Consider the following 15,000-nt stretch of genomic DNA (forward strand, 5'->3'; position numbering starts at 1 on the left):
AGTGGTGTGTGTGTGTGTGTGTGTGTGTGTGTGTGTGTGTGTGTCTGTGTGTGTAGATCTGGACTCACTCTCTCAGTGGTGTGTGTGTGTGTGTGTAGATCTGGACTCACTCTCTCAGTGGTGTGTGTGTGTAGATCTGGACTCACTCTCTCAGTGGGTTGTGTGTGTGTGTGTGTGTAGATCTGGACTCACTCTCTCAGTGGTGTGTGTGTGTAGATCTGGACTCACTCTCTCAGTGGTGTGTGTGTGTGTAGATCTGGACTCACTCTCTCAGTGGTGTGTGTGTGTGCTGATCTGGACTCACTCTCTCAGTGGTGTGTGTGTGTGTGTAGATCTGGACTCACTCTCTCAGTGGTGTGTGTGTGTGTAGATCTGGACTCACTCTCTCAGTGGTGTGTGTGTGTGTGCTGATCTGGACTCACTCTCTCAGTGGTGTGTGTGTGCTGATCTGGACTCACTCTCTCAGTAGTGTGTGTGTGTGTGTGTGTGTGTGTGTGTGTGTAGATCTGGACTCACTCTCTCAGTGGTGTGTGTGTGTAGATCTGGACTCACTCTCTTTGTGGTGTGTGTGTGTGTTGATCTGGACTCACTCTCTCAGTGGTGTGTGTGTGTGTGTAGATCTGGACTCACTCTCTCAGTGGTGTGTGTGTGTGTAGATCTGGACTCACTCTCTCAGTGGTGTGTGTGTGTGCTGATCTGGACTCACTCTCTCAGTGGTGTGTGTGTGTTGATCTGGACTCACTCTCTCAGTGGTGTGTGTGTGTGTGTGTATAGATCTGGAGTCACTCTCTCAGTGGTGTGTGTGTGTAGATCTGGACTCACTCTCTAAGTGGTGTGTGTGTTGATCTGGACTCACTCTCTCAGTGGTCTGTGTGTGTGTTGATCTGGACTCACTCTCTCAGTGGTGTGTGTGTAGATCTGGACTCACTCTCTCAGTGGTGTGTGTGTGTAGATCTGGACTCACTCTCTCAGTGGTGTGTGTGTGTAGATCTGGACTCACTCTTTCAGTGGTGTGTGTGTGTGCTGATCTGGACTCACTCTCTCAGTGGTGTGTGTGTGCTGATCTGGACTCACTCTCTCAGTAGTGTGTGTGTGTGTGTAGATCTGGACTCACTCTCTCAGTGGTGTGTGTGTGTAGATCTAGACTCACTCTCTTTGTGGTGTGTGTGTGTGTGTTGATCTGGACTCACTCTCTCAGTGGTGTGTGTGTGTGTGTAGATCTGGACTCACTCTCTCAGTGGTGTGTGTGTGTTGATCTGGACTCACTCTCTCAGTGGTGTGTGTGTGTGTAGATCTGGACTCACTTTCTCAGTGGTGTGTGTGTGTGTGTGCTGATCTGGACTCACTCTCTCAGTGGTGTGTGTGTGTTGATCTGGACTCACTCTCTCAGTGGTGTGTGTGTGTGTGTGTATAGATCTGGACTCACTCTCTCAGTGGGGTGTGTGTGTGTAGATCTGGACTCACTCTCTAAGTGGTGTGTGTGTGTGTTGATCTGGACTCACTCTCTCAGTGGTCTGTGTGTGTGTTGATCTGGACTCACTCTCTCAGTGGTGTGTGTGTAGATCTGGACTCACTCTCTCAGTGGTGTGTGTGTGTAGATCTGGACTCACTCTCTCAGTGGTGTGTGTGTGTAGATCTGGACTCACTCTCTCAGTGGTGTGTGTGTAGATCTGGACTTACTCTCTCAGTGGTGTGTGTGTGTATAGATCTGGACTTACTCTCTCAGTGGTGTGTGTGTGTATAGATCTGGACTTACTCTCTCAATGGTGTGTGTGTGTGTAGATCTGGACCCACTCTCTCAGTGGTGTGTGTGTGTAGATCTGAACTCACTCTCTAAGTGGTGTGTGTGCTGATCTGGACTCACTCTCTCAGTGGTGGTGTGTGTGTTGATCTGGACTCACTCTCTCAGTGGTGTGTGTGTGTAGATCTAGACTCACTCTCTCAGTGGTGTGTGTGTGTGTGTGTAGATCTGGACTCACTCTCTCAGTGGTGTGTGTGTGTGTAGATCTGGACTCACTCTCTAAATGGTGTGTGTGTGTGTTGATCTGGACTCACTCTCTAAGTGGTGTGTGTGTGTGTTGATCTGGACTCACTCTCTCAGTGGTGTGTGTGTGTAGATCTGGACTCACTCTCTAAGTGGTGTGTGTGTGTGTGTGTACATCTGGACTCACTCTCTCAGTGGTGTGTGTGTGTGCGTGTGTAGATCTGGACTCACTCTCTCAGTGGTGTGTGTGTGTTGATCTGGACTCACTCTATCAGTGGTGTGTGTGTGTAGATCTGGATTCACTCTCCCAGTGGTGTGTGTGTGTAGATCTGGACTCACTCTCTCAGTGGTGTGTGTGTGTTGATCTGGACTCACTCTCTCAGTGGTGTGTGTGTGTGTGTAGATCTGGACTCACTCTCTCAGTGGTGTGTGTGTGTAGATCTGGACTCACTCTCTAAGTGGTGTGTGTGTGTGTGTTGATCTGAACTCACTCTCTAAGTGGTGTGTGTGCTGATCTGGACTCACTCTCTCAGTGGTGTCTGTGTGTGTGTGTTGATCTGGACTCACTCTCTCAGTGGTGTGTGTGTGTAGATCTAGACTCACTCTCTCAGTGGTGTGTGTGTAGATCTGGACTCACTCTCTCAGTGGTGTGTGTGTGTGTAGATCTGGACTCACTCTCTAAGTGGTGTGTGTGTGTGTGTGTGTGTGTTGATCTGGACTCACTCTCTAAGTGGTGTGTGTTGATCTGGACTCACTCTCTCAGTGGTGTGTGTGTGTTGATCTGGACTCACTCTCTCAGTGGTGTGTGTGTGTGTGTAGATCTGGACTCACTCTCTCAGTGGTGTGTGTGTGTAGATCTGGACTCACTCTCTCAGTGGTGTGTGTGTGTGTGTAGATCTGGACTCACTCTCTCAGTGGTGTGTGTGTGTAGATCTGGACTCACTCTCTAAGTGGTGTGTGTGTGTGTGTTGATCTGGACTCACTCTCTCAGTGGTCTGTGTGTGTGTTGATCTGGACTCACTCTCTCAGTGGTGTGTGTGTAGATCTGGACTCACTCTCTCAGTGGTGTGTGTGTGTAGATCTGGACTCACTCTCTCAGTGGTGTGTGTGTGTAGATCTGGACTTACTCTCTCAGTGGTGTGTGTGTAGATCTGGACTTACTCTCTCAATGGTGTGTGTGTGTAGATCTGGACCCACTCTCTCAGTGGTGTGTGTGTGTGTAGATCTGAACTCACTCTCTCAGTGGTGTGTGTGTGTGTAGATCTGAACTCACTCTCTAAGTGGTGTGTGTGCTGATCTGGACTCACTCTCTCAGTGGTGTCTGTGTGTGTGTGTTGATCTGGACTCACTCTCTCAGTGGTGTGTGTGTGTAGATCTAGACTCACTCTCTCAGTGGTGTGTGTGTGTGTGTGTAGATCTGGACTCACTCTCTCAGTGGTGTGTGTGTGTGTAGATCTGGACTCACTCTCTAAGTGGTGTGTGTGTGTGTGTGTGTTGATCTGGACTCACTCTCTAAGTGGTGTGTGTGTTGATCTGGACTCACTCTCTCAGTGGTGTGTGTGTGTAGATCTGGACTCACTCTCTAAGTGGTGTGTATGTGTACATCTGGACTCACTCTCTCAGTGGTGTGTGTGTGTCTGTGTGTGTGTAGATCTGGACTCACTCTCTCAGTGGTGTGTGTGTGTTGATCTGGACTCACTCTCTCAGTGGTGTGAGTGTGTGTAGATCTGGACTCACTCTCTCAGTGGTGTGTGTGTGTGTGTAGATCTGGACTCACTCTTTCAGTGGTGTGTGTGTGTGTACATCTGGACTCACTCTCTCAGTGGTGTGTGTGTGTGTGTGTGTGTGTGTGTAGATCTGGACTCACTCTCTCAGTGGTGTGTGTGTGTGCTGATCTGGACTCACTCTCTCAGTGGTGTGTGTGTGTGTGTAGATCTGGTAGATCTCAGTGGTGTGTGTGTGTGTGTGTGTGTGCTGATCTGGACTCACTCTCTCAGTGGTGTGTGTGTAGATCTGGACTCACTCTCTCAGTGGTGTGTGTGTAGATCTGGACTCACTCTCTCAGTGGTGTGTGTGTGTAGACCTGGACTCACTCTCTAAGTGGTGTGTGTGTGTGTGTGTGTTGATCTGGACTCACTCTCTCAGTGGTCTGTGTGTGTGTTGATCTGGACTCACTCTCTCAGTGGTGTGTGTAGATCTGGACTCACTCTCTCAGTGGTGTGTGTGTGTGTAGATCTGGACTTACTCTTTCAGTGGTGTGTGTGTCTGTAGATCTGGACTCACTCTCTCAGTGGTGTGTGTGTGTGTAGATCTGGACTCACTCTCTCAGTGGTGTGTGTGTGTAGATCTGGACTCACTCTCTCAGTGGTGTGTGTGTGTAGATCTGGACTCACTCTCTCAGTGGTGTGTGTGTGTGTAGATCTGGACTCACTCTCTAAGTGGTGTGTTTGTGTGTAGATCTGGACTCACTCTCTCAGTGGTGTGTGTGTGTGTGTAGATCTGGACTCACTCTCTCAGTGGTGTGTGTGTGTGTGTAGATCTGGACTCACTCTCTCAGTGGTGTATGTGTGTGTAGATCTGGACTCACTCTCTCAGTGGTGTATGTGTGTGTAGATCTGGACTCACTCTCTCAGTGGTGTGTGTGTGTGTGTGTAGATCTGGACTCACTCTCTCAGTGGTGTATGTGTGTGTAGATCTGGACTCACTCTCTCAGTGGTGTGTGTGTGTGTGTGTAGATCTGGACTCACTCTCTCAGTGGTGTGTGTGTGTAGATCTGGACTCACTCTCTCAGTGGTGTGTGTGTGTGTAGATCTGGAGTCACTCTCTCAGTGGTGTGTGTGTGTGTAGATCTGGACTCACTCTCTCAGTGGTGTGTGTGTGTAGATCTGGACTCACTCTCTCAGTGGTGTGTGTGTGTGTGTAGATCTGGACTCACTCTCTCAGTGGTATGTGTGTGTGTAGATCTGGAGTCACTCTCTCAGTGGTGTGTGTGTGTGTGTAGATCTGGACTCACTCTCTCAGTGGTGTGTGTGTGTGTGTGTGTGTGTTTGTGTTGATCTGGACTCACTCTCTCAGTGGTGTGTGTGTGTAGATCTGGACTCACTCTCTCAGTGGTGTGTGTGTGTAGATCTGGACTCACTCTCTCAGTGGTGTGTGTGTGTTGATCTGGACTCACTCTCTCAGTGGTGTGTGTGTGTGTGTAGATCTGGACTCACTCTCTCAGTGGTGTGTGTGTGTAGATCTGGACTCACTCTCTAAGTGGTGTGTGTGTGTGTTGATCTGGACTCACTCTCTCAGTGGTCTGTGTGTGTGTTGATCTGGACTCACTCTCTCAGTGGTGTGTGTGTAGATCTGGACTCACTCTCTCAGTGGTGTGTGTGTGTAGATCTGGACTCACTCTCTCAGTGGTGTGTGTGTGTAGATCTGGACTTACTCTCTCAGTGGTGTGTGTGTAGATCTGGACTTACTCTCTCAATGGTGTGTGTGTGTGTGTGTGTAGATCTGGACCCACTCTCTCAGTGGTGTGTGTGTGTGTAGATCTGAACTCACTCTCTAAGTGGTGTGTGTGCTGATCTGGACTCACTCTCTCAGTGGTGTCTGTGTGTGTGTGTTGATCTGGACTCACTCTCTCAGTGGTGTGTGTGTGTAGATCTAGACTCACTCTCTCAGTGGTGTGTGTGTGTGTGTGTAGATCTGGACTCACTCTCTCAGTGGTGTGTGTGTGTGTAGATCTGGACTCACTCTCTAAGTGGTGTGTGTGTGTTGATCTGGACTCACTCTCTAAGTGGTGTGTGTGTTGATCTGGACTCACTCTCTCAGTGGTGTGTGTGTGTAGATCTGGACTCACTCTCTAAGTGGTGTGTGTGTGTACATCTGGACTCACTCTCTCAGTGGTGTGTGTGTGTCTGTGTGTGTGTAGATCTGGACTCACTCTCTCAGTGGTGTGTGTGTGTTGATCTGGACTCACTCTCTCAGTGGTGTGAGTGTGTGTAGATCTGGACTCACTTTCTCAGTGGTGTGTGTGTAGATCTGGACTCACTCTTTCAGTGGTGTGTGTACATCTGGACTCACTCTCTCAGTGGTGTGTGTGTGTGTGTAGATCTGGACTCACTCTCTCAGTGGTGTGTGTGTGTGCTGATCTGGACTCACTCTCTCAGTGGTGTGTGTGTAGATCTGGACTCACTCTCTCAGTGGTGTGTGTGTGTAGATCTGGACTCACTCTCTAAGTGGTGTGTGTGTGTGTGTGTGTGTGTGTTGATCTGGACTCACTCTCTCAGTGGTCTGTGTGTGTTGATCTGGACTCACTCTCTCAGTGGTGTGTGTGTGTGTGTGTAGATCTGGACTCACTCTCTCAGTGGTGTGTGTGTGTGTGTAGATCTGGACTTACTCTTTCAGTGGTGTGTGTGTGTGTAGATCTGGACTCACTCTCTCAGTGGTGTGTGTGTGTAGATCTGGACTCACTCTCTCAGTGGTGTGTGTGTGTGTAGATCTGGACTCACTCTCTAAGTGGTGTGTTTGTGTGTAGATCTGGACTCACTCTCTCAGTGGTGTGTGTGTGTGTGTAGATCTGGACTCACTCTCTCAGTGGTGTGTGTGTGTGTGTAGATCTGGACTCACTCTCTCAGTGGTGTATGTGTGTGTAGATCTGGACTCACTCTCTCAGTGGTGTATGTGTGTGTAGATCTGGACTCACTCTCTCAGTGGTGTGTGTGTGTGTGTAGATCTGGACTCACTCTCTCAGTGGTGTGTGTGTGTAGATCTGGACTCACTCTCTCAGTGGTGTGTGTGTGTGTAGATCTGGAGTCACTCTCTCAGTGGTGTGTGTGTGTGTAGATCTGGACTCACTCTCTCAGTGGTGTGTGTGTGTAGATCTGGAGTCACTCTCTCAGTGGTGTGTGTGTGTGTGTAGATCTGGACTCACTCTCTCAGTGGTGTGTGTGTGTGTTTGTGTTGATCTGGACTCACTCTCTCAGTGGTGTGTGTGTAGATCTGGACTCACTCTCTCAGTGGTGTGTGTGTAGATCTGGACTCACTCTCTCAGTGGTGTGTGTGTAGGTCTGGACTCACTCTCTCAGTGGTGTGTGTGTAGGTCTGGACTCACTCTCTCAGTGGTGTGTGTGTAGGTCTGGACTCACTCTCTCAGTGGTGTGTGTGTAGATCTGGACTCACTCTCTCAGTGGTGTGTGTGTAGATCTGGACTCACTCTCTCAGTGGTGTGTGTGTAGGTCTGGACTCACTCTCTCAGTGGTGTGTGTGTAGATCTGGACTCACTCTCTCAGTGGTGTGTGTGTAGGTCTGGACTCACTCTCTCAGTGGTGTGTGTGTAGATCTGGACTCACTCTCTCAGTGGTGTGTGTGTAGATCTGGACTTACTCTCTCAGTGGTGTGTGTGTAGATCTGGACTCACTCTCTCAGTGGTGTGTGTGTAGATCTGGACTCACTCTCTCAGTGGTGTGTGTGTAGATCTGGACTCACTCTCTCAGTGGTGTGTGTGTGTGTGTGTGTTTGTGTTGATCTGGACTCACTCTCTCAGTGGTGTGTGTGTAGATCTGGACTCACTCTCTCAGTGGTGTGTGTGTAGGTCTGGACTCACTCTCTCAGTGGTGTGTGTGTAGATCTGGACTCACTCTCTCAGTGGTGTGTGTGTAGATCTGGACTTACTCTCTCAGTGGTGTGTGTGTAGATCTGGACTCACTCTCTCAGTGGTGTGTGTGTAGATCTGGACTCACTCTCTCAGTGGTGTGTGTGTAGATCTGGACTCACTCTCTCAGTGGTGTGTGTGTAGATCTGGACTCACTCTCTCAGTGGTGTGTGTGTAGATCTGGACTCACTCTCTCAGTGGTGTATGTGTGTGTAGATCTGGACTCACTCTCTCAGTGGTGTATGTGTGTGTAGATCTGGACTCACTCTCTCAGTGGTGTGTGTGTGTGTGTGTAGATCTGGACTCACTCTCTCAGTGGTGTGTGTGTGTAGATCTGGACTCACTCTCTCAGTGGTGTGTGTGTGTGTAGATCTGGAGTCACTCTCTCAGTGGTGTGTGTGTGTGTAGATCTGGACTCACTCTCTCAGTGGTGTGTGTGTGTGTGTAGATCTGGAGTCACTCTCTCAGTGGTGTGTGTGTGTGTGTAGATCTGGACTCACTCTCTCAGTGGTGTGTGTGTGTGTGTGTGTTTGTGTTGATCTGGACTCACTCTCTCAGTGGTGTGTGTGTAGATCTGGACTCACTCTCTCAGTGGTGTGTGTGTAGATCTGGACTCACTCTCTCAGTGGTGTGTGTGTAGGTCTGGACTCACTCTCTCAGTGGTGTGTGTGTAGGTCTGGACTCACTCTCTCAGTGGTGTGTGTGTAGGTCTGGACTCACTCTCTCAGTGGTGTGTGTGTAGATCTGGACTCACTCTCTCAGTGGTGTGTGTGTAGATCTGGACTCACTCTCTCAGTGGTGTGTGTGTGTGTGTGTGTTTGTGTTGATCTGGACTCACTCTCTCAGTGGTGTGTGTGTAGATCTGGACTCACTCTCTCAGTGGTGTGTGTGTAGGTCTGGACTCACTCTCTCAGTGGTGTGTGTGTAGATCTGGACTCACTCTCTCAGTGGTGTGTGTGTAGATCTGGACTTACTCTCTCAGTGGTGTGTGTGTGTGTAGATCTGGACTTACTCTTTCAGTGGTGTGTGTGTCTGTAGATCTGGACTCACTCTCTCAGTGGTGTGTGTGTGTGTAGATCTGGACTCACTCTCTCAGTGGTGTGTGTGTGTAGATCTGGACTCACTCTCTCAGTGGTGTGTGTGTGTAGATCTGGACTCACTCTCTCAGTGGTGTGTGTGTGTGTAGATCTGGACTCACTCTCTAAGTGGTGTGTTTGTGTGTAGATCTGGACTCACTCTCTCAGTGGTGTGTGTGTGTGTGTAGATCTGGACTCACTCTCTCAGTGGTGTGTGTGTGTGTGTAGATCTGGACTCACTCTCTCAGTGGTGTATGTGTGTGTAGATCTGGACTCACTCTCTCAGTGGTGTATGTGTGTGTAGATCTGGACTCACTCTCTCAGTGGTGTGTGTGTGTGTGTGTAGATCTGGACTCACTCTCTCAGTGGTGTATGTGTGTGTAGATCTGGACTCACTCTCTCAGTGGTGTGTGTGTGTGTGTGTAGATCTGGACTCACTCTCTCAGTGGTGTGTGTGTGTAGATCTGGACTCACTCTCTCAGTGGTGTGTGTGTGTGTAGATCTGGAGTCACTCTCTCAGTGGTGTGTGTGTGTGTAGATCTGGACTCACTCTCTCAGTGGTGTGTGTGTGTAGATCTGGACTCACTCTCTCAGTGGTGTGTGTGTGTGTGTAGATCTGGACTCACTCTCTCAGTGGTATGTGTGTGTGTAGATCTGGAGTCACTCTCTCAGTGGTGTGTGTGTGTGTGTAGATCTGGACTCACTCTCTCAGTGGTGTGTGTGTGTGTGTGTGTGTGTGTTTGTGTTGATCTGGACTCACTCTCTCAGTGGTGTGTGTGTGTAGATCTGGACTCACTCTCTCAGTGGTGTGTGTGTGTAGATCTGGACTCACTCTCTCAGTGGTGTGTGTGTGTTGATCTGGACTCACTCTCTCAGTGGTGTGTGTGTGTGTGTAGATCTGGACTCACTCTCTCAGTGGTGTGTGTGTGTAGATCTGGACTCACTCTCTAAGTGGTGTGTGTGTGTGTTGATCTGGACTCACTCTCTCAGTGGTCTGTGTGTGTGTTGATCTGGACTCACTCTCTCAGTGGTGTGTGTGTAGATCTGGACTCACTCTCTCAGTGGTGTGTGTGTGTAGATCTGGACTCACTCTCTCAGTGGTGTGTGTGTGTAGATCTGGACTTACTCTCTCAGTGGTGTGTGTGTAGATCTGGACTTACTCTCTCAATGGTGTGTGTGTGTGTGTGTGTAGATCTGGACCCACTCTCTCAGTGGTGTGTGTGTGTGTAGATCTGAACTCACTCTCTAAGTGGTGTGTGTGCTGATCTGGACTCACTCTCTCAGTGGTGTCTGTGTGTGTGTGTTGATCTGGACTCACTCTCTCAGTGGTGTGTGTGTGTAGATCTAGACTCACTCTCTCAGTGGTGTGTGTGTGTGTGTGTAGATCTGGACTCACTCTCTCAGTGGTGTGTGTGTGTGTAGATCTGGACTCACTCTCTAAGTGGTGTGTGTGTGTGTGTAGATCTGGACTCACTCTCTCAGTGGTGTGTGTGTGTAGATCTGGACTCACTCTCTCAGTGGTGTGTGTGTGTGTAGATCTGGAGTCACTCTCTCAGTGGTGTGTGTGTGTGTAGATCTGGACTCACTCTCTCAGTGGTGTGTGTGTGTAGATCTGGAGTCACTCTCTCAGTGGTGTGTGTGTGTGTGTAGATCTGGACTCACTCTCTCAGTGGTGTGTGTGTGTGTTTGTGTTGATCTGGACTCACTCTCTCAGTGGTGTGTGTGTAGATCTGGACTCACTCTCTCAGTGGTGTGTGTGTAGATCTGGACTCACTCTCTCAGTGGTGTGTGTGTAGGTCTGGACTCACTCTCTCAGTGGTGTGTGTGTAGGTCTGGACTCACTCTCTCAGTGGTGTGTGTGTAGGTCTGGACTCACTCTCTCAGTGGTGTGTGTGTAGATCTGGACTCACTCTCTCAGTGGTGTGTGTGTAGATCTGGACTCACTCTCTCAGTGGTGTGTGTGTAGGTCTGGACTCACTCTCTCAGTGGTGTGTGTGTAGATCTGGACTCACTCTCTCAGTGGTGTGTGTGTAGGTCTGGACTCACTCTCTCAGTGGTGTGTGTGTAGATCTGGACTCACTCTCTCAGTGGTGTGTGTGTAGATCTGGACTTACTCTCTCAGTGGTGTGTGTGTAGATCTGGACTCACTCTCTCAGTGGTGTGTGTGTAGATCTGGACTCACTCTCTCAGTGGTGTGTGTGTAGATCTGGACTCACTCTCTCAGTGGTGTGTGTGTGTGTGTGTGTTTGTGTTGATCTGGACTCACTCTCTCAGTGGTGTGTGTGTAGATCTGGACTCACTCTCTCAGTGGTGTGTGTGTAGGTCTGGACTCACTCTCTCAGTGGTGTGTGTGTAGATCTGGACTCACTCTCTCAGTGGTGTGTGTGTAGATCTGGACTCACTCTCTCAGTGGTGTGTGTGTAGATCTGGACTCACTCTCTCAGTGGTGTGTGTGTAGATCTGGACTCACTCTCTCAGTGGTGTGTGTGTAGATCTGGACTCACTCTCTCAGTGGTGTGTGTGTAGATCTGGACTCACTCTCTCAGTGGTGTATGTGTGTGTAGATCTGGACTCACTCTCTCAGTGGTGTATGTGTGTGTAGATCTGGACTCACTCTCTCAGTGGTGTGTGTGTGTGTGTGTAGATCTGGACTCACTCTCTCAGTGGTGTGTGTGTGTAGATCTGGACTCACTCTCTCAGTGGTGTGTGTGTGTGTAGATCTGGAGTCACTCTCTCAGTGGTGTGTGTGTGTGTAGATCTGGACTCACTCTCTCAGTGGTGTGTGTGTGTGTGTAGATCTGGAGTCACTCTCTCAGTGGTGTGTGTGTGTGTGTAGATCTGGACTCACTCTCTCAGTGGTGTGTGTGTGTGTGTGTGTTTGTGTTGATCTGGACTCACTCTCTCAGTGGTGTGTGTGTAGATCTGGACTCACTCTCTCAGTGGTGTGTGTGTAGATCTGGACTCACTCTCTCAGTGGTGTGTGTGTAGGTCTGGACTCACTCTCTCAGTGGTGTGTGTGTAGGTCTGGACTCACTCTCTCAGTGGTGTGTGTGTAGGTCTGGACTCACTCTCTCAGTGGTGTGTGTGTAGATCTGGACTCACTCTCTCAGTGGTGTGTGTGTAGATCTGGACTCACTCTCTCAGTGGTGTGTGTGTGTGTGTGTGTTTGTGTTGATCTGGACTCACTCTCTCAGTGGTGTGTGTGTAGATCTGGACTCACTCTCTCAGTGGTGTGTGTGTAGGTCTGGACTCACTCTCTCAGTGGTGTGTGTGTAGATCTGGACTCACTCTCTCAGTGGTGTGTGTGTAGATCTGGACTTACTCTCTCAGTGGTGTGTGTGTGTGTAGATCTGGACTTACTCTTTCAGTGGTGTGTGTGTCTGTAGATCTGGACTCACTCTCTCAGTGGTGTGTGTGTGTGTAGATCTGGACTCACTCTCTCAGTGGTGTGTGTGTGTAGATCTGGACTCACTCTCTCAGTGGTGTGTGTGTGTAGATCTGGACTCACTCTCTCAGTGGTGTGTGTGTGTGTAGATCTGGACTCACTCTCTAAGTGGTGTGTTTGTGTGTAGATCTGGACTCACTCTCTCAGTGGTGTGTGTGTGTGTGTAGATCTGGACTCACTCTCTCAGTGGTGTGTGTGTGTGTGTAGATCTGGACTCACTCTCTCAGTGGTGTATGTGTGTGTAGATCTGGACTCACTCTCTCAGTGGTGTATGTGTGTGTAGATCTGGACTCACTCTCTCAGTGGTGTGTGTGTGTGTGTGTAGATCTGGACTCACTCTCTCAGTGGTGTATGTGTGTGTAGATCTGGACTCACTCTCTCAGTGGTGTGTGTGTGTGTGTGTGTAGATCTGGACTCACTCTCTCAGTGGTGTGTGTGTGTAGATCTGGACTCACTCTCTCAGTGGTGTGTGTGTGTGTAGATCTGGAGTCACTCTCTCAGTGGTGTGTGTGTGTGTAGATCTGGACTCACTCTCTCAGTGGTGTGTGTGTGTAGATCTGGACTCACTCTCTCAGTGGTGTGTGTGTGTGTGTAGATCTGGACTCACTCTCTCAGTGGTATGTGTGTGTGTAGATCTGGAGTCACTCTCTCAGTGGTGTGTGTGTGTGTGTAGATCTGGACTCACTCTCTCAGTGGTGTGTGTGTGTGTGTGTGTGTGTTTGTGTTGATCTGGACTCACTCTCTCAGTGGTGTGTGTGTGTAGATCTGGACTCACTCTCTCAGTGGTGTGTGTGTGTAGATCTGGACTCACTCTCTCAGTGGTGTGTGTGTGTTGATCTGGACTCACTCTCTCAGTGGTGTGTGTGTGTGTGTAGATCTGGACTCACTCTCTCAGTGGTGTGTGTGTGTAGATCTGGACTCACTCTCTAAGTGGTGTGTGTGTGTGTTGATCTGGACTCACTCTCTCAGTGGTCTGTGTGTGTGTTGATCTGGACTCACTCTCTCAGTGGTGTGTGTGTAGATCTGGACTCACTCTCTCAGTGGTGTGTGTGTGTAGATCTGGACTCACTCTCTCAGTGGTGTGTGTGTGTAGATCTGGACTTACTCTCTCAGTGGTGTGTGTGTAGATCTGGACTTACTCTCTCAATGGTGTGTGTGTGTGTGTGTGTAGATCTGGACCCACTCTCTCAGTGGTGTGTGTGTGTGTAGATCTGAACTCACTCTCTAAGTGGTGTGTGTGCTGATCTGGACTCACTCTCTCAGTGGTGTCTGTGTGTGTGTGTTGATCTGGACTCACTCTCTCAGTGGTGTGTGTGTGTAGATCTAGACTCACTCTCTCAGTGGTGTGTGTGTGTGTGTGTAGATCTGGACTCACTCTCTCAGTGGTGTGTGTGTGTGTAGATCTGGACTCACTCTCTAAGTGGTGTGTGTGTGTTGATCTGGACTCACTCTCTAAGTGGTGTGTGTGTTGATCTGGACTCACTCTCTCAGTGGTGTGTGTGTGTAGATCTGGACTCACTCTCTAAGTGGTGTGTGTGTGTACATCTGGACTCACTCTCTCAGTGGTGTGTGTGTGTCTGTGTGTGTGTAGATCTGGACTCACTCTCTCAGTGGTGTGTGTGTGTTGATCTGGACTCACTCTCTCAGTGGTGTGAGTGTGTGTAGATCTGGACTCACTTTCTCAGTGGTGTGTGTGTAGATCTGGACTCACTCTTTCAGTGGTGTGTGTACATCTGGACTCACTCTCTCAGTGGTGTGTGTGTGTGTGTAGATCTGGACTCACTCTCTCAGTGGTGTGTGTGTGTGCTGATCTGGACTCACTCTCTCAGTGGTGTGTGTGTAGATCTGGACTCACTCTCTCAGTGGTGTGTGTGTGTAGATCTGGACTCACTCTCTAAGTGGTGTGTGTGTGTGTGTGTGTGTGTGTTGATCTGGACTCACTCTCTCAGTGGTCTGTGTGTGTGTTGATCTGGACTCACTCTCTCAGTGGTGTGTGTGTGTGTGTGTAGATCTGGACTCACTCTCTCAGTGGTGTGTGTGTGTGTAGATCTGGACTTACTCTTTCAGTGGTGTGTGTGTGTGTAGATCTGGACTCACTCTCTCAGTGGTGTGTGTGTGTAGATCTGGACTCACTCTCTCAGTGGTGTGTGTGTGTGTAGATCTGGACTCACTCTCTAAGTGGTGTGTTTGTGTGTAGATCTGGACTCACTCTCTCAGTGGTGTGTGTGTGTGTGTAGATCTGGACTCACTCTCTCAGTGGTGTGTGTGTGTGTGTAGATCTGGACTCACTCTCTCAGTGGTGTATGTGTGTGTAGATCTGGACTCACTCTCTCAGTGGTGTATGTGTGTGTAGATCTGGACTCACTCTCTCAGTGGTGTGTGTGTGTGTGTAGATCTGGACTCACTCTCTCAGTGGTGTGTGTGTGTAGATCTGGACTCACTCTCTCAGTGGTGTGTGTGTGTGTAGATCTGGAGTCACTCTCTCAGTGGTGTGTGTGTGTGTAGATCTGGACTCACTCTCTCAGTGGTGTGTGTGTGTAGATCTGGAGTCACTCTCTCAGTGGTGTGTGTGTGTGTGTAGATCTGGACTCACTCTCTCAGTGGTGTGTGTGTGTGTTTGTGTTGATCTGGACTCACTCTCTCAGTGGTGTGTGTGTAGATCTGGACTCACTCTCTCAGTGGTGTGTGTGTAGATCTGGACTCACTCTCTCAGTGGTGTGTGTGTAGGTCTGGACTCACTCTCTCAGTGGTGTGTGTGTAGGTCTGGACTCACTCTCTCAGTGGTGTGTGTGTAGGTCTGGACTCACTCTCTCAGTGGTGTGTGTGTAGATCTGGACTCACTCTCTCAGTGGTG

The 15,000-nt window shown here is 49.4% G+C and overlaps 1 protein-coding gene across 1 annotated transcript in view; it reads right to left on the reverse strand.

The window, feature by feature from the left end:
* Positions 1-15,000, reverse strand: part of LOC128020687 (biotin--protein ligase-like) — a 22,855-nt gene that overhangs the window by 5,152 nt on the left and 2,703 nt on the right. The gene's annotated exons all lie outside the window — the stretch shown is intronic.

This window comes from Carassius gibelio, chromosome A10, assembly GCF_023724105.1.
Source record: "Carassius gibelio isolate Cgi1373 ecotype wild population from Czech Republic chromosome A10, carGib1.2-hapl.c, whole genome shotgun sequence".
NCBI lineage: Eukaryota > Metazoa > Chordata > Actinopteri > Cypriniformes > Cyprinidae > Carassius > Carassius gibelio.